The sequence below is a fragment of the Canis aureus genome, chromosome 20 (genome assembly GCF_053574225.1).
Source record: "Canis aureus isolate CA01 chromosome 20, VMU_Caureus_v.1.0, whole genome shotgun sequence".
NCBI lineage: Eukaryota > Metazoa > Chordata > Mammalia > Carnivora > Canidae > Canis > Canis aureus.
In genome coordinates this window covers 42,071,702-42,090,255 of record NC_135630.1, presented here as the reverse complement: position 1 = coordinate 42,090,255, position 18,554 = coordinate 42,071,702, and the positions used below count along the sequence as shown (strand labels likewise).

Genomic DNA, 18,554 nt, shown 5'->3' with positions numbered 1-18,554 from the left:
TGTGTTCACCTGTGCCAGGTGCTGCACTAAGACGCCCCAGTAGACGGTGAAGGTTATGTCACATTGGCCCATTACCACTCAGTAAAGAAAGGAGGGTAGAGTTATATGTGGAGACAGAGGGCAAATCACCCACAACCCACACTAGATTTTTTCTAGGAGGTCCTTGTAGATACTGATAGGAGAATACTCTGCTTGAAGGTTATCAGAGTGGTGGTCAGCTAAAAAAATTGGAAAAGTTCTGACCTACTTGTCTGTGGACAAGCCCCCAGCATTGACCTTCTATGTCCTGTGCTTGCGGTCGAAGAATATTCGGATAGGAAATATCAGTTATCTGTGCCTCCTATTTCCCCCAAAAGACTCTATCATTCTAAGGTAGTTTCCTGCCCCATATTAGATAGCCAAGTCCTCCTCCTGAGGCTGACCAGCAGCCTGAGGTACTACCTTAAACTCTGGGCCATTCCAGGTATCCTCCTGCTTCCAAAGTCTAAGCAGAGCCCATTACTCAGTCCCCAGAAATGAGCCATCTGCTGAGAAGCTGAGTTAGCCAGAAAATGTGCCACCCTCCTTGGAGGCATCACCTCAACTCACATCTCTCTAAGGAGGCCTACAAAGGATAGCTAGTGGCAACAACACTGAGAATTTCACTCCCCTCAAAAGCCTGGTGAGCAAGAAAGGGCACGGGAGTGAGCCTCTGTGGGCTGGCCTGGCCCCAGAAAGTGTAAACAAAGGTACACATGAGACAGGTGCCCAGGGAGGACCAGCGGGAGGGAGTCAACACTCGCTCAATATTCGACAAACTTTTCCTGAGTGTACACTATGTGCCAGGCCCTGTTTTAGCTGCTGAGGATTCAGCAGTGACAGTTCTAGCCCTTGGGAGGCTACATTCTAGTTGGAGAGATGGCTCATCAATAAATAAATAAGAGTTCTGCTAAGTGTCAGCTGGTCAGCAGCTCCCATCTGCTTACACATTGCCCCCTGGCAGTGGCAGTCTCTGTGGCCAGCCGACAGAGAATGAGGGACAGCAAGCTGGAAGGGGCCTGGGGGCGAGATAGAGACATCCGCAGAATCTCACCTTCTACTGGTGGCTTGTGGAAGTCACACAGCAGGTCATTATCAGAGTAACCAGAGCTGGTACCTGCCACCAAGAAGTGAGCGAATGATCTTGAAGAGAGATAATTACCACCACAATTGCAGCTATTACAGTTGACCTTGAACAACACAGGTTTGAACTGGACGGGACCACTTAATATGCAGATGTTTTCCAATAAATATAGCACAGTCTTGCAAATGTATTTTTTCTTCTTTATCATTTTATTAACATTGTCTTTTCTCTAGTTTACTTTATTGTAAGAATACAGGACACAATACATAAACAATACAAAAAAAACGTGTCAATCGACTGTTTATGTCATCAGTAACACTTCCGGTCAGCACTAGGCTATAAGTAGTCAAGTTTTTGTAAGAAGATATTAATTGGTAAGTCTAAGTATCCTAGGCACACAGAGGGATAGAAAAGAAGAAACACATGCATGCATCATACATACAGATGTGGATGTGTTACAGCGTACAGATGTGTTATATGTAGATATTAGAGAAAGCAAACAATTAAATGCAGGGTAGACAAGTATACAATGGCTCTTTATAATTACTCTGAGTGGTACTCATTATCTTCATAATAACCCTGTTAGGTAAAAACTATCATTAACCCTAGAATACAGATGAGATCACAAAGGCTCAGAGAGGTAGGCTACTTGCCTAAGGTCACACAGTTGACAGAAGAGAAATTCCAACCTGAAGCCTAAGCTGGAGTCCCCAACCTCTGTGAAACTACCTCAGTTTCACAAAGACAAATCAAAACCACCAAGGACGACAGGAATATATCCATATGGAGAGTACCAGAGCTATTAAGAAGTCATGAGAGAATGCCAAGACAGAAGGGGGTCATCCTTTGGGTGTCCTTGTCACTGCATGAGTAACTCTTCCAGAACCTTCCATCTTCCCCACTGCTAGGCTGGGGTAGTGTGCTATGCTAGTCCCAGTTAGCCTAGGCCTATTCTCCCAGTAAATAGTGTATAGCACGTACACTAGGATCTATATGCTTTGGATTGACTTACAACTCAGCAGCTCCTGCAAAATTGATACGTGCAGAATTGTAGAGGCAAGAATGAGGAACAATAATTACTCCTGACTTACACACTTAGCCCTAGACTGACAAAGAGCCAAAGTACAGCTTAATTCCTTCAGGAGAGGACAGAGCCCAGGCTAATGCAGGACAAGCTCCTTATACCTGGCAAGGACAGGGAATTGGATTTGGGGCTGAGGGCTGAGAGTTGAAGGTGAAGAAAAAAATGACAAACCATATACCATGGGTCTGTGTGTTTTATGACAAATACGTAGCAGTGTGGTTCTATGTATGAACGGATTTTAAGTTTAAAATATCTCATTCAGATCAGTACAGTATTAAAGAATGCATTATAAATTTTACTTTTAATCACATTTAATCATATTCATAATATGTAGTCAAATTTGTACATATTTGCACTTACCAAGTGATGCACAAAGTTTAATTTACTCTGGATTAATTATGTAAGAAAAACGTGATTTGTTGACAATAAATTCCAAAGTGTTATAATATATCAGGGTTGATTTGGGGACTGAATATATATTAAAATTCATCACCACATTTGAACCAAACCCTGCTTCACGATGTGACGCAGGGAATTCTTGCAATGTGCACTTTATAAGTAAACTCATTAATTTTTATGATTCTTGTGTTTTCCTTTTAGATAATGAGATAAAGAATGCTCATTTTTAGGGTTTCTTTTTAACCGTACCTGCAAATAATATATTTGGGGTAAAGGTATTCTTTATTCTGGATAAATCAAAAGCCAAATTGGATATAATCATCACTCTACTTTCTCCTTTTAACAATGGCTTTTGGAGGTGGAGAGCTACCCTTATGCATCGGGTCTGCATGCATCGGGTGTTCCGATGAATGCAAGGTGCCGTCAGATAAGGACCATCTTGAGGCACATTTGAAGAATTATCATCATGTTTATGCTCGTCATTCATTTCACATATTTCAACATCAGTGTGCCTTCTCTTACTAGATCTCTTGTGGTAGCAAACAATAAAACCAAGAACAAAAAGAATTTAATTCTATAGAGCAATTTAAGTCACCATTGTGGCTAATTTTTAAGGAGTCAAAATTCAAGTAAGCTGTCAAGGTTACTTGATCACACGTACCAGGACTGTGTGTACAAATGTCATGACCAACTGATTTGACTGTGAGTCCATTCGTTTGATCCACATCATTGGTGCCATGAAGTCTCTCATGGGGGATGCACAGATTTCTAAAAATTAGTTACTGGTTTGGGAAATATTTCCCTCCTACCCATCTTGGGTGACCCTTCTTGCACCCAGGGCCAACAGCCTCCTGAGAGCCTCTCCCCTCTGAGCTGTGTGTGACATTTTCCATTCAGATGCTTCAGGACCTGGCCAGGTGTCTTCAGACAGTTAAGCCAAACTGAGGCAGAGATAAAATGTCAAAGCCAATGCGGACAGAATCAGAGAGAGAACTAGTGGTGGGGTGTCACCTGCGGTACAACCTGCACAGCGCCAGCACCTCCTCACCTTCCATCTCGTTAAGACCTCTTATCATTTGGTCTGTGAGGTGGGAATCCCTGTGCCTATTTGCAGGTAAAAAACCAGGGAGTCAGGGCAGTGAAGAGATTCACTCAAGGCCACAGCTATCCAAAACTTTGTTTTCAAGGAATTATGAAGAATGCAAACATAGTTGCAATATAATGTAATGAAAATTTTTCAAATACGATTAGAAGCATGTATCCATTTCTACATGTAATTGGTTCCCAAGTTCAGAAAATGAGTAATCAGATAGGAGGAGATAAGTGTGTGTGTATGTGAGTGTGTGTGTGTGCACACAAGAATGAACACATATGGCAGGTATAAATGCATGTGCACATGCACGTATGCGTACATATGTGGGTGTATGCGAGCATGTACGTGTGTGCATGTTCACATGTGTGTGGATACATATGAGCCTTCTGAGTGTGTGTGTGTGTGTGTGTGTGCGCGTGTGAGGTGTTTGAGGTTAGGTCAGTATTGGTTTTAGATAGGAAAACACCAAATTTATCAAGTGGCTCTCTTTGAGAATAGGCAGGAATTAGGGTTTTTTTTTTCTGCTCTGCACATCTTTCCACTTTCTCTCTAGTGTTCATATATTATTTTAACAATCAGAAAGGTTTCCAACTTTTTTTTTTCTTTTTTTCCCTCCTGCATATCCAGACAACACCATATATTAAGCTGCTCATCCCCTAGTCCCATCACAGCACAGCAAGAGTTGTCCTGCCTCTGGGCTGTCAGGGAGAAGCCTGGAGGTGAGAGGGTATAAATCATACTGGGGAGAAGCTAGAGTCATCAGGGAAGATTCTGGTTTCCCATCTTCTGACTCCCCAGCAGTTTCTGATTCCTGTCTCTTCCTTGCACTGTCCAGTCCCTCTGGATTTCTAGGAAGCCCTCCCTCTCTATCTGCCTTCCCTCTCCTGGGAAGTTGAGAGGCCTGTGGGACTTAACAGCTGATCCAAGCACCCCTCTGAGCCCTGTACCCGAGAAGCTGGGTCCCATGGTCTGAGGCCATCTGGACTGGTGGGCAGAGGAACATAAAGTGTGAAAAGGCATTTCTCTCCTCGGGCGGTCTGTGATTCCATTTTCCTTCCCCAACACTTCTGTCTGCAAAAGGATGGGACAGGGGCGTCTCTGGGCTCCCAGCTGCTGATAGCAGGTAATAGGCCAGCACTGCCCTCTGTGGCACATAAATATGGTTTTTTTTTTTTTTTGCACCTAGCAAGGTGGTGCATTTGGTCTCTGGGAAAAACTTTTGCAGCTTGCTGCATTTAAATGTATGGCAATGTTTGTTATCCAAATGGGTGGCTTCCTGTCTTTGCTGGGGAAATCTACACCTTCTCATTAGAAAACTTGATAGGACCCAGGGACGCCTGGGTGGTGTAGCCAGTTAAGAGTCAGATTCTTGGTTTCGGTTCAGGTGGCAACCTCAGGGTGGTGAGATCGAGCCCAGAGTCAGCACACAGTCTGCTTAAGATTCTCTCCCTCCGCCCCTCCTCCCCCCACTTGCACGCATTCTCTCTCTCAAATAAATAAACCTTTAAAAGAAAAAGAAAACTTGCAGGGCCCTGAACATTCAGCCTCTGATCCTCAGAAGGCAGCCCTCTACTTACCCGTGGCCAGGGCTCAGGCAAGACCTCAGAAACAGAAAAGTCAATGTTCACCTGGGAGGCACATTGCAGAGGCTTGATGCAGGACCCAGGGAGTGAAAGGAGCTGAGACCTCCTATAGTGAGTGACGTGCCTCTGCAGTTAGACTATGTTGTATAATAAAGAATTTGGCTGGCCTTTGTCTCTGGCCCCTGGGAGAAAGCCTCTAATCCCTTGGAATTCCCCTAAGTAACAGGAGTGTCTTTGTTAGTCAAGGTGGGTCCCTCAGACCACACCTGAGTTGATGATAATGAAGTGGCTCTTGGGAGGGCCCCTGGACAGCTTCAGGATGGGGGCTGGTTGTGCCAACGACCAACCATGTGATTAGAGGGTTGGGACTTAGAGCCAAGTGATGTGACCTAACCTAAGTACTGGGAAGAAGTAGGAGCGTGGGGCAGAGATTGAATTAAATCATGTCTCCTATGGTTCAACCAACTACCTTGCATAAGGAAACCCCAATAAAAACTCTGGACTCTAGGTTCAGTGGAGACTTCTGCAAGAGGGTGACACATTCTGAGTAGTGGAAGGTTTGTGTTTCCTACCCTCCCAGACCTTACCCGACAGGCATTTCTTTTGTCTGTTTCTGATTTGTACCCTTCATCATAAAACCATCATCACAGTATAGAGCTCTCCTGAGTTCTAGGAGTTATTCTAGTGAATTATCCAACCTGAGGGAGTCAGAGGATACCAGAATTTGTAGCTAATTAGTCAGAGATGTGAGTGACCTGGGAGTCCCCAAGGTGTGTCTGCCGTGAGAGCAGGCTTGTTGGGACTATGTCCTTAACCTGTGAAATCTGACCTAACTCCAGATAGACAGTGTTAGAATTGTACCGCAGACTCCTGGGGTTCAAACCTCGACCCTGGGACTTTCTAGCTGTGCCATTCACTGGGGCAAGTTCTTTTCTTATCCTTTTCAATTCTCAGTGCCTACATCTAAATCACTTAAGGGAGAAAACACATGTAAAATGCTCAGAGCAGTCCTGATATCTATAAGCGCTCATAAATGTTACTTATTGTTACTGAGACCTACCGGCTGCCAAGCTGCATGACACGAAATTTTGCCCTGATCTTTCCTTATCTTCAGACTCCCAGTTGCTAAAGACTTCCTAGTCTCTTTTTAGGTCCTACTCAATATAGAATATTCTGGGCTGCCGCACCCCTTTTCACATTTTGCCGAGCACTGCATACAATTATTCTATTTATATCTCATATCTACATATAAATAAAATGATGTCCTTTTTATATACCTATTTAGTAGCGTGTAACAGAGAAACAACTGGACAATATTTCAGCACATTTGGAGAGCTACGTTGAGGTGATGTCACGACAAATCCCAGGCTAAGCAGTTTACAAAAAATTCACTTTGGGGAACCTGTGACGCACTGCAATTGTTTTTCACATCAAGAAAACACTCTTCTAAACAGTTCAACAAATGAGTTCAACAGCTAGGTTATGTATTTTTTTAATTGTGCTAGAATCTTATGGGTGTGACAGGGAGTCACCCAATGTTCATTAATTCTTCTAAGCGATGGCTTTAATTCTTGTTTACGTGGAAACATAGGGAAAATATGCCACACACAATGCCATCCTCACAGCTGAAACTGAAAAAGATGAGAGTCCTACTGTCATCTGAGGGGAAAGGAAACTCTGTGAGGGCCTGTTAGGAGAAGCAGGCCCTTCTAATTGTGAATAGGCGGCACCTGCCAGAAGAGCATTTTGAAGCTGACAGAGATAAATGGTCTCTCTTGAGGGCTTCAAGTCCAAGGAGTATTCGGGTATCCAAAAAATAGACAGTCACCACTCAAGGTTTCTGGAACCAGGGCCCAAACTAGAATCAACTGACACCAGTTAGAAGTGGCTTTTGCTCTTTCAATTAATGGAAAACCAAAGTTCCATTGAGAGATGTTTTGTTGCCAATCAATAGACACACGAAAATAATGTTTAGATGTTGTGCAAAAGAACACAAATGATGGTTTTAGGCTCTTCGTAGCTAAAGATTCATGCACCAGGGACGCCTGGGTGGCTCAGTGGAAAGTGCTTTCAGCTCAGGGCGTGATCCTGGAGTCCGGAGATCGAGTCCCACATCAGGTTCCCTGCATGGAGCCTGCTTCTCCCTCTGCCTGTGTCTCTGCCTCTCTCTGTCTCTCATAAATAAATAAATAAAATCTTAAAAAAAAAAAAAAGACTCATGCACAAATTTAATGTTAAAAATTGGACACACACACAAAAAAAATTGGACACAATGGTCACCTGTAATTGACATGTGAGCCTAAATGCTGCTGCTTTAAAAAAAAATTGATTTATTTATTCGTGAGAGACACAGAAAGAGAGAGAGAGAGAGAAGCAGAGACACAGGCAGAGGGAGAAGCAGGCTCCATGCAGGGAGCCCAATGTGGGACTTGATCCCAGGTCCCCAGGATCACACCCTGAGCTGAGGGCGGCGCTAAACCGCTGAGCCACCCGGGCTGCCCATGGTGCTGCTTTAGTGATGACGCCAGGCTGGAGCCTATTTCAGGGACCCAGAATACAGATCCTTTTACAGCTAACAGCTCTGCATTTCAAGGACATGGTTGAAAGAAACCTTTATCGTAACATATTCCTGGGATTCTGCTGAGCCCTTCAAACCACTCATTTCTCTTTCAGACATTTGCAGAGATTATCCATTTCTCAAGAACCATTAGTAAGTCATTAGGGCACACACTCCAAATGCGGGGGGTTAAGGTGTGTTTGAGCTGTTTCTTCCTTGGACAGCTTCAGGGGGAGGAGCAACAGGAATTTATTCATACACACTCCAGACCTGGCATACTAAGTGGAGTGTGAGAAAGAGCTTTGTTCCAAAGTAGGAAATAATTATGACTCTTAATTAGTTATGACAATTACATAAAAGTCCTAGAGGAGTCCAACATTTATTTTTTTTTGCCGTTTGCACAGGGATGCATGGGCAAGAACGGTAAGATCACAGATTGCACAAAGGATCCTCTGCTCTCTAGCAGGGCCGGTTTATGAAGAGCGAAGTTTGAAGGTAGCAGTAGTCACATGAGTACAGAGACTTCTCCACCTGCCCCCTTTCCTCTGGCCTCCCCAACCTAACCAGAACCCACTCTTCCTCTCATATTCAGCCTACAAAGAACAGACAACTAAGGTAACTGAAAAAGGAGGGAGAGACCCCAGAGATAGAAAAAGGGGGATGACCCATGACGATCCCAAGAAAACGGAGACAGATTTCCAGTTGCTCGAGGATGTCCATTTTAAGTGCCATATGTTGGCTATTTGGAATTCAGATGCAAATGAGGGGTAGGCCCTGTGAGGATAGACATTAGAGTGTGTATCTCTACACGGTCTCTGCCTCCAGCCTCACGTGCATCAGGATGCCTGCCTCTGGACAACCTCAGCAGCCTCGGAAGACCAGCTCTGAAAAAAGACCCAGGAATAAGGATGTCATCAAATAATTGTTCTTGTCAGAATAGCAAATTTCCACCAAGGCTGCATAAAAATGAGAGTAAGACTCAGAAACCAAACAGATATTTTAAAAAATCAGCGAAAGCCAGCTCTTTCCCTCCTGCCTCTGACAGTACCTCGTGCTTCTCCGCACCCTAAGCGCCCCGGTATTTATTACTCACAGGGACGGTGGGGCTCTCTGAGCTCCTTCATCCCATTCGTCAAGGCTGCTAATAGCTCCTGGCACGGGCCGGGCAGGCCATATTGCTGGGATTCCGGGAGGCCAGTCGCCCAGCGCCGCACAAGCAGCCCAGCCACACTGGGCAAAGTGGAGTTGACAAGAACTCACATCGAATTTGCATATATTTGCACAGCATGTCAGAAATACTTCTAATCTCAAACAGAGCCAGGGACAAGTGGAGAGAAAGCAAAAAACGGTTTGGTTCGGGGGAGGGGGGCCGGCTGAGCTTGGTGGGGGAGCCCTGAAACCTCCACCCTACAGGACATCCACATTCCTGTTTTCAGGGTCTTGTTGCCGATCGCTGATAAAATCATCACCGGGTTATTTTTCGGGCTTCTGCCTCTGGTTTCAGGTGACGGAGGTTTTTGGACTGTGCTTCCTGCAGCAGCAGAGGGAGTTCTGATTCACACATTTTCCTGCTGGAGGAGAACACGTATCTTCATGTGCCTGGGTAAATAAGTAATTAGAGGTTCCATATAGGACATTTACAGCACTGCGCTCTGCTGTTAACCTGTCCAGCAGGAGAGACTGGTAAACACGCTGAGCCAGGCCTTGCCCTTATTTTCTGAAATGAAGGGGCATAAACCAAAATGTTTCAGTGAGGGAAAAAGGCAAGCCAAACAGCATCCGGCCTCTGCACACCATCTGCACTTTCATAGAGCACTAATGGGGAATAATTATATTGCTCCTGTGGCCCCAAAAGCTGCAAGTGTCTGGAAGCAAGACTGGTTTCCCAGGCCCTCCCAGCGGCTGTTGTCTGGCAGGGGCGAAAATTGGAAGTCCGATGCTGGACTGGCTCATTAAAAGAACCTTTAAAGAGAGGGCTGCTTTCTGAATCTTAAAGATGGTAATGAGTAGTAACTCAGCTGGCTGTGCAGAGAAAGCCTTCCCTTGTCCCTAAATTAATTCCCAGGGACTAGGGACGCAAGAAGAGCAGGGTCTTTAAAGGTAAATCAGACCAGGGGAGGGAAGGGGAAGGGAAGGAGACCAGTGGGGAGGGGAGTGGGGGGAGAGATGGAAGGAGGAGGAGAGAGAAAATACGTTCTCTAGCTAGATGCTGCTAAAACTTCTCCAAGACTGCTTCTCTGGAGGAATACTCACCAGCTGCTCCTGGCAGGAAATTTAAAACTGTCAAGAAGTTCCGTTTATTGCTGATGGATGAGTTGGCAAGGAAGGTGTGCTCTCTGAGCCTTCGGTAGAACTGCAGTCCAGCCTGCCCTCTCTATGGACATTGTGGTCAGCGAGGAAGGCAGATCGGAATGGGCAGGAATGGGCACGCTTATCCACAAACCTTGGCCAGAAAACGCAGGTCAAGCTACCAGGAAAGAGAGAGCAGATCCTGTCCTATTCTGACCTTGGCAGAGACCACCACCCAGGGCTTCCAAATCGAGGTCCACAAATTGATCCCTACGGGTCACAGTCCTAATGCCAGCTGGTGCCTCCTTCCCGCCATGAGTTGATCTAGATGTCCAGCCATCTGGCATGGTGGCTACTCCCATTCTCAATGAACATAAGGTTTATGTGCACTCTTTAGATCTCATTTCTTCTTCAAGGCTGAAGACTTATCCCAAGTCTTCCATGAAGCCTTCTAGAACATGCCAATCACATAAGATGGCCTCTCCTTTCTGATACCCATATGTCTCCTCACCTGAACCATTTATGGAGACATACTCTTCTTGTATGGCCTTGTTATATTATTATTCTCTTCCTACTGTCTCTGATTTGTCTCCAACAAGGCTGAAATCCCTTGGAAGCCCAACAGAGCTTCCAAGGATGTGGATCACATCCCCTCTCACTACCTGTGATCTCAGCCTCTTATCTACTTCACTTCTCCTAAGTCTCAAAAAGAATTCCTCACAGCTTCTTCTGGTTACCGCCCTATCATTCCTATTATTGATGTATAAACTCACTTTGTTTTGGAAGGTATTTGAAGAACCTGGAAAAACGCATTCAGGGTAAGAAACTAAATATTAGGAAATGAGGAAACCAGGGAGATGAAAAATAAAGTGAGGAAAAATAAAGCTGAAGCTAGGGATGTGTTGAATGATTCATACTACAACATGTGCTTGAATGTTCTATCATCTGCTAAAATGGGATACAATTTGACTCAGTTCCTCAAAGAGAGGAGCATAATCAGAGGGAAACATGAAACGAGGCAGTGTTCATGTGATGGAAACAATCCCACTGCTCAGGGAAAATCATGCCTGGAATAAAAGCCGGAGGGAAATTTCTGTCCTGGATCCCACAAGGGGAGCCCTGTGTGATAGGGTGAATAACGGGAATTAATGCCAACATAACGCTAGGCATTAATTAGTGAGGGAGAAACAGAAGAGCACTGACAGGAAAGATATCTGCCTTTGAGGACCTTGGATTTTACTCGAAAAAAGAGACAATAAACATGTTCCTGCGGTATTGGTTCAACAGAGACTGGGAAAGGGGTAGGTCTCCCTCAGAGGGTTGCAGAGGCCTCAGCCAGGTAAAGATTCGGACCACTTCTGTAACGTCGCCTGGTTTGGCAAGGAAATCCAAACCCTGATTCAGGGAAAGAAGTTCTGTGAGGGCCTATATCTTGCCCCACCTCTTATGACCAAGAGTCTTGAAAGAGTTGCCTACTCATGCTCTCTCCAATCCTCCCTCCCAGCTGCTCTTCAGCCTCTTGAAATCTATCTACTCCCTCCCAGAAAAAACAGACTATGGAGGCCAGTGAAGCCGTATCACCCCTGGAAATGTGTTCATTTCTGAATGATCACACCCTACTTGGAATTCCTTCCCCCAGCTTCTGCGATTCCGGTTTGTTCTTGGTTTTCCTCCTACCTCTTCAGCTGCTTCCTTAACCTCTATTTTATAGCCTTGTCTTTTTAAATTTGCTTCTGAAATATCAACCTGCCCCAAATGTTGTCTTCCCGCTCTGCATCTTCTTTCTGGTGAATTCAACATATCCAGGGGCTCTGCAAATAAAGCCCATGTCTGTATCCAGTTATAGCCTCTACTGCTCTGCTAAAACTCAGACCTACCAGGTTAAGTCACCTCCCACACAACACGTTCAACTGTTGCCTTTCCAATCTGGTTCCTTTCCCAAATCCCCCTACCCTCATGTGGCCACCATCTACTTAACTGTCTAAATCAGAAACCTGATGCATCCTTAACTCCTTCTCACTCTTACCCATACTCAATCTTATTGATTCTACTACCTACATATGTCTCCTACTTATTACTTTCTCTCTATGCCACTAATGAAAATGACCCAAGTGCCCACTGTTGTCAGGCACTATTTTGAAGCTCTCCATACTTTGCACATACTGTGTCATATAAATCACATGCACATGATGCAGGGAGCATGATTAGCCTCCAACTTCACAGGAGAGAGGACTAATGCATGCACAAGTGGTATGATTTGCCCCAGGTCACAAGGCAAGGAAATATGAAGCCTCCCTCTGCCCCTCACTCCAATTGTGCTCTCTCTCTCTCTAATAAATAAATAAAATCTTAAAAAATAAATAAAAGAAGACAGGATTCCAACCCAGTTTCTGATTTCAGGGCACCACACACTGCATTTTTATCACTCCTCACTCAGATTACTACAATCACTTCCTAACCAGACTCTCTGCCTCCATTCCTGCCCCTTCTCAACATTTCTGCCCCACAGTGTGATTTCTGAAACTCAAATCTGAGTACACCACCCCCTGCTTAAAACCTTTCCACTGGCTTCCTCTGGCTTGCAAAACAAATTTCAAACTCAGTAGCTTCATGCCCCTAGCCCGCCCCTCCTCCCCACCACCCACCCACACACACACTCATACACCTATCCTACACCTACCCAGAATTGTGCTAAGATCTCTGGGCAATACAAGATGGGGCTCCTATTGTCAAGACCATGTTGAAAAACCAGGCAAACAAATTGTGCAAATGAAAAGTTAAATGTAAGAATTAAGCTGAAGATTACAATTTAAAAGAGGTCACAAGGCAGTGCTGAAGAGGACAGACTCTTCAGCCAGACATTTAATACACGCAGAATGGTCTCTCTAAAAAGAGATTTTTTTCCATCTCAGGCTGGGCACTTGTGAATGATCCGTTCAATTCTGGGTTAGTTTGAAAGATACTTTAATATTCCTATATTGTTCCAGTTCAATACTTTTAGAAAATGAATAGGCTTGGTTCTGGTTCAGACTGGCTTACTAGGTGTTGCTGTTTTGAAAAATCCTTGGTTGAATGCTCAGCTCAGTGGGGAAAAAAAAAGATTAATTTGGGGCTCAGCTTGGTTCAAGGTTCGCAAATTATAGCAGCTCCTTTTGCCATGGTTCACACTTGAGCTGGCACCCAGTTACAGATTCAGCTCCAGGGCCTGGTTTTCCTGGTTGTTGGCCTAACCCCACCCCAGCCTTCCCAGCCAGTCCGCCTTCACAAGCGCATCTCCACTCCCTCCACCCTGGGGTGATGTTTGGGAGCTCCCCAGCTCAGGAGCGCCTGCCTAGAGCTGGGGGCCCATGGTCAGGGCAGTCTCCGTACTGAGGACAGGCTGTGTGGGCTTCCGTCCAGTGCGAGGCAAGCCTGCCCACCACCTTGGGACCAGCACTCCCTCTTGCATGGCTCTGCTCCCAGCACCTTGCCTCTGGGCCTTCCCTGAACATCCTGAAAAGAGCCAGCTTCATTCCCCAGACCCTCCTCTCTCTTCCCTGCTTTATTCCTCTCCACAGCTTTTACCAGCCACCAGCAGCTACTGGCTTGTGCTCTGGCTCCCCCACTAGGCTATCAGCTCTAGGAGGTCAGGATTTTTGTCTATTTTTTCACTATGATTCCCACCCCCCACTGTCTAGAATACTGCCCAGAATATAACAGAAGTCCATTAAATATACGATAAATATTGCATAAATCCCCTTAGTCTAAATCCAGAGCTTATGATTAGAGATTTCTGAGGAGAAGCAGGATTTGGCCTGAAAACTGCCCTTCTTTCCTTTTCCATCTCCTGGCTGTCTCCAATGCCAGCATAAAGCAAAGTATATGTGCATTAAGAGGCTGCGTGCTGCACCTCCAACTTGCCATTTTTCTCTCCCCCTCCTTTCTTAGAGAGAAGGAGTTCTTCTGGCTTTTCTCCACTGAAGGGAAGGCCTCTGTACCCTCAGTGAGCTGGGCTTCAGCAAAACAGTGTGGCTTGCTGACAGGGCAGGAGGGAAAGCAGGAGAGAGTATAGGCAAACAGGCAGCTGTAAGCAGGTGCCCACAGGACTGCCTGCTGAGACACACAGCTCCCCTCAGACTCTCACAGGGGTCTCATCAGAGCTAACGAGCTCCTAGTCCCTGGGTATGTGTCCAAAGAAACTGGGGTCTGAGCCTCTTCTACCCTCTGATGTAGCTTTTCACCTTCCAGAGACAGATTAGGTATATAAGGTATTAAAAATTGACAAAATCTATGTCACTCCTAACATAGCAAAATTTGTTGCATGGTAGTGCACATAGAGAAGAAAAGGATTAGAACAAAGATTTGATCTGCCTAGTAAAAATACTCTTATTCAATGACTATTGATCAAATAAAGGTGTCCTGCCCCCCCCCCCCCACCTTACCTCCCACCCTCACACACGGGACTGTTTCCTCACCCAGGACATGCAAGTCATTGTAATGAGCCAAAGTGAAGTCCGAGGAGCTCTCAAAAATGTTCACCAGAAATTCCTCTGGTATAACTAAGACTATAACCACACAAACAAGAAAGTCCAGAAGAAGCGAGTAATTTGCCTACTTAACATTCAGTTTCCCTGCTGGCCAATGTGGAAAGCAACTAGGACCTAGAAATGGATTGATTTTTAGAAAGTTATGTACATTTTTGTCCTGAGCTACTTTAATTACATTTGTCTTTGACATTACATTTGCCCTGGACAGCTATCTAGGCATCATAGTTTCCTGAATCTGTTTAATTTCATCAGTTTGGGAAAAATCATCGCATTATCTCTTTTAATAGTCTCTTTTCAGTATTCTTCTGCAACTCCCACTCTATCCTTCATGACTGCTAATTCTCATGTTCCCATCTCCTTGCCTCTCTGGACTGCACTAATGAATAAATTTCTTTAAATCTATTTCAGCTGACTAATCTTCTTTTCAGCTACATCTAATTGGTTATTAAATCTGTTAAACAGAATTATTAAATTTTGACTATTATAATTTTCACCTTGAAAGTTTTTATTTGGTTCCTTGTCAAATCTGCATGACTACCTAAAATCTCATTTTCCTTTTTTATTTTCTAAGCCACTTGGTTTCTCACCTTAAGCTTATTATTTTATAATTTGCGCCTTCTAGTACCAATGTCTGAAACCACTCTGGATAGGCGTCAGCCATCTTGGTTTTTCAGGCTTTCACTCTTAGTACTTTGACTCCCATATGTGGTTTTATAATTTTCTTCTCAAAGTATAAGCTCATTTTTTTCCCAGAACGTTATCTATGAGAATTCCTCGAGGCCTGGGTTACAGGCGAGTTCCTCCAGAGAAGATGTGTTTCCTTCTGCCAAGTGCCTGTGGTACAACCAATGCGGACTTCAACTTAAAACTCAATTTTCCACCTGAGGTTTTTCAAACGTCCCATATAGTGTGAGTCCAGGCTGCAAGCCTACATGAGGACATTCAGATGTACTACCACTTGTAGGAGAATACATCCCTTCCATTCAGAATCAGGAGTTGAGACAAGACTTCCTACTGTCCCCTGGGGCTTATTCATCCTTACTCTGAGGCTATAACTGTTTGAGATCCTGACTTAATGTATGTTGGGACAGTCAGTCACTGACTGGACTTCCCAGTTTGGACAGACCAAGTGAACTTCTAATTTGGGGCTTTTTTTGGGGGGGGTCTCTCATGCCCATACAAACCAATGGTCAAGTTTGTCTAATCTGGCAAATAACCACAAGGGACCACTGTACCTCTCTAATACCTGCTTCCATTCAGTCTGTGGCCTTCACGTGTTTTTGCTCCTTGCCAGCTCACCGATGCCTTCTGAAATCTTTCTCAGTTGTTTAGGCAGCAGTTTTCACTTCTTTTAAACAGGGAATTTGTTTTCAAGGTTTCTGGTCAGTTAAGCAGCTAGATAAGGAAGACACAGAATTCTCCTTACCATGCAGCCCCAGGGACATGTTAATATCATGCAATTGGCCATAGGCATGTTCACTGAATATTGGCCTCTGGAGCTGGCCACAAGCCTGTAGCTAGTGCAACACACCAGTGATCATGAGTGAAGGTGAAACTGCACTAAAAAGTACACTTTTAGCTTTACAGAGTGACCTAAGGGACTAAAGATGGGTCATTAATCTGAACAGGATCCAGAGCCTGCATTAGAAACTCAGTTCCTTGGGGTTCAGTGTATGAGGCTGAGTGGAGACATTCCTTTCAAGGTCAAGAGAAACTCCTACATCTGATCCACCAACTAACAAGAGGGCAGCTGATATACCATTGGGATTCCCAGGACAGCATATTCCCAGCCATCTCTAATCTGAGAATTTTAAGTAGCCTCTATCTAAAGTAGCCTCTATCTAAAGTACCCAGGAAAGTTGTGATTCCTGCCCCAAGAAGCAGCTCTCCAGACACTGAAAGGCCTTTTTGGGCTTGTGCCATAAGCCTTGGAAGAGAATGCAGAGCTAGAATTCTCAGTGGTCAATTTGTATGCAGTGTAGAGTCTTTATGATCTCCACGAGGGGGAACACTAAAGAGCAATCAGGTGTTGGAGTCAAACAATGTCAGTGGCGACTGAGGGTAGAGATCTTTTTGAGAGCCATATACTACCTGGCACTGTGCTCTGGGGTAGCACAAAAAAACTGGCATTGGCCATATAACCAATGTGGATCGCAGCCTGGGTGCCAGAAATAGACTTCTTCTAACACAAGAGGGACTTGTACATGTGGGATGACTACAGCAGCTCTCCATAATTAGTTGGATGTGAAACCAATATAAAGGGCTGCCCAGACCCCTGACATTTGTGTCATGTACCCACCAGTGAGCTGGATGAAGCAAAAGGGATGGGACACAGGCTAATCCATGGGATTCTACTGATGGATGAGAGCTGACCTTGTACTGGGGCTGTTCCAAATTGTCTCACACACGGCCCCTAAGGGGCCATTCTTGGTCAATAACAATGGCTGGCACATCCTGTATACTCCTCAGATGTCCACTACTGCTCTGACCACATTTAATCCCTATAAACAATGACATATGCTTGTATTATTATTTCCTTTATTTTATGAAAAAATGGAGTCACAAAGAGCTTAAGAAACTGATTCAAGGTTATGCGGCTCGTGTATGATAAAGTTCCCATTCAAACTCAGGCAATGGTTCCTGCATCTTTGTTTTCACTTGCTACACTACAATGCCATACACCGAGGTATATTCTTGCAGAACTAAATGCTATACATAAGATAACTCTATAGGTCAGCTGTAATTGTCATTAAGCATTTACATGGTATTTCTTTTAGAGGACATGTGAATGACTTTCAATTCTGTTAAAGCAAGATAAAGCAGAGAGGGAGAAATTGGCATTGCTATAATTTGACTCCATCTGATTTGTAACTTACTATTTATAGGGAATCTAGGGCAAAGATATCCAAAGCCTTGAAAATATTGGCTCACTGGCACCCAAAAGGTATTAACTGTTGGGTATCAAAATATTGGTGCTTCCAAAGAAATCAATACATAGTATAGTTTTCTCCAAAGAAGGCCACAGTTCCTCATCCTTAGGACCTCTCTGATCCAGACACAGGGTCTATTTTTCCTCCCCTTGAATCTGACTTGGCCTTTTACTTACTTTGACTAACATACTGTGGTAGAAATGATGCTGTGTCAGTTCTAGGCGTAAGCCTGAAGAAGGACTGGCAACTTCTACCGTGTTCTTAGAAGTTGTCCATCCTCTAAGAAACCTAGCGATACAGAAACCACCATGCTATGAGGAAAGTCAAGCCAGCCACATGAAGGAGACATATGGAGGAGCCCTGAGGCACCAGACACATGAATGAAACCTTCTTGGGCCTCTACCCTAGCCCAGCTGCTAGCTAATGGCAGCTAAGTGGCACCATGGTGGGGCAGAGACATCACCAGCCAAGCCCTGCCCAAGTTGTAGAATCATGAGAAATCACAAATCATGGTTGGTTTAAGGCCCTATGTTTTAGGGGGGTTTGTCACACAGCAATAGATTAACATATATTAACATAGATTAACGTAATGATACATAATATAGTTTGTCAAATCTGCTGTAAGGATGTTGTACATGAATATTAGGAGAAAGTTGACAGCTCAAACAAAAATAGAAGAATAAAAACTGAGATGATCTTGGTTTATATCTAGTAGGTAACTTAGCAAACTGATCATTACATTAAAAAAAAAAACATAGAAATCCATGAACGCCATGCATAAAAGATCCTGCCCCATTCTGGAATTAAGCTTTACCATCACTGGAGCCAGCTGCCTGCTCCCAACAGCCACAGTGTACTTGTGCATTCCCAGGCTTCCACCCCAGTCTATCTCTCACCCAAGAAAACCCAGCGACTTCTTAAAAAAAGGACTGATCCATAATTCTGGATCTTGGGGAGGAAAAGACATGCCAGAGACATCTTGTGAATGGGG

General features: G+C 44.5%; 1 protein-coding gene and 1 long non-coding RNA gene across 2 annotated transcripts in view; both read right to left on the bottom strand.

The window, feature by feature from the left end:
* GPR39 (G protein-coupled receptor 39) overlaps positions 1–18,554 on the bottom strand; it is a 202,147-nt gene that overhangs the window by 118,477 nt on the left and 65,116 nt on the right. The window lies entirely within an intron of this gene.
* LOC144291747 (uncharacterized) overlaps positions 7,796–18,554 on the bottom strand; it is a 49,116-nt gene continuing 38,357 nt past the window's right edge. The window contains exons 2-4 of the long non-coding RNA XR_013359218.1: positions 15,880–16,028; positions 10,072–10,285; positions 7,796–9,417 (exon numbers count right to left, since the gene is read on the bottom strand). This is a non-coding gene — a long non-coding RNA (uncharacterized LOC144291747). The remainder of the gene's footprint in view (positions 9,418–10,071; positions 10,286–15,879; positions 16,029–18,554) is intronic.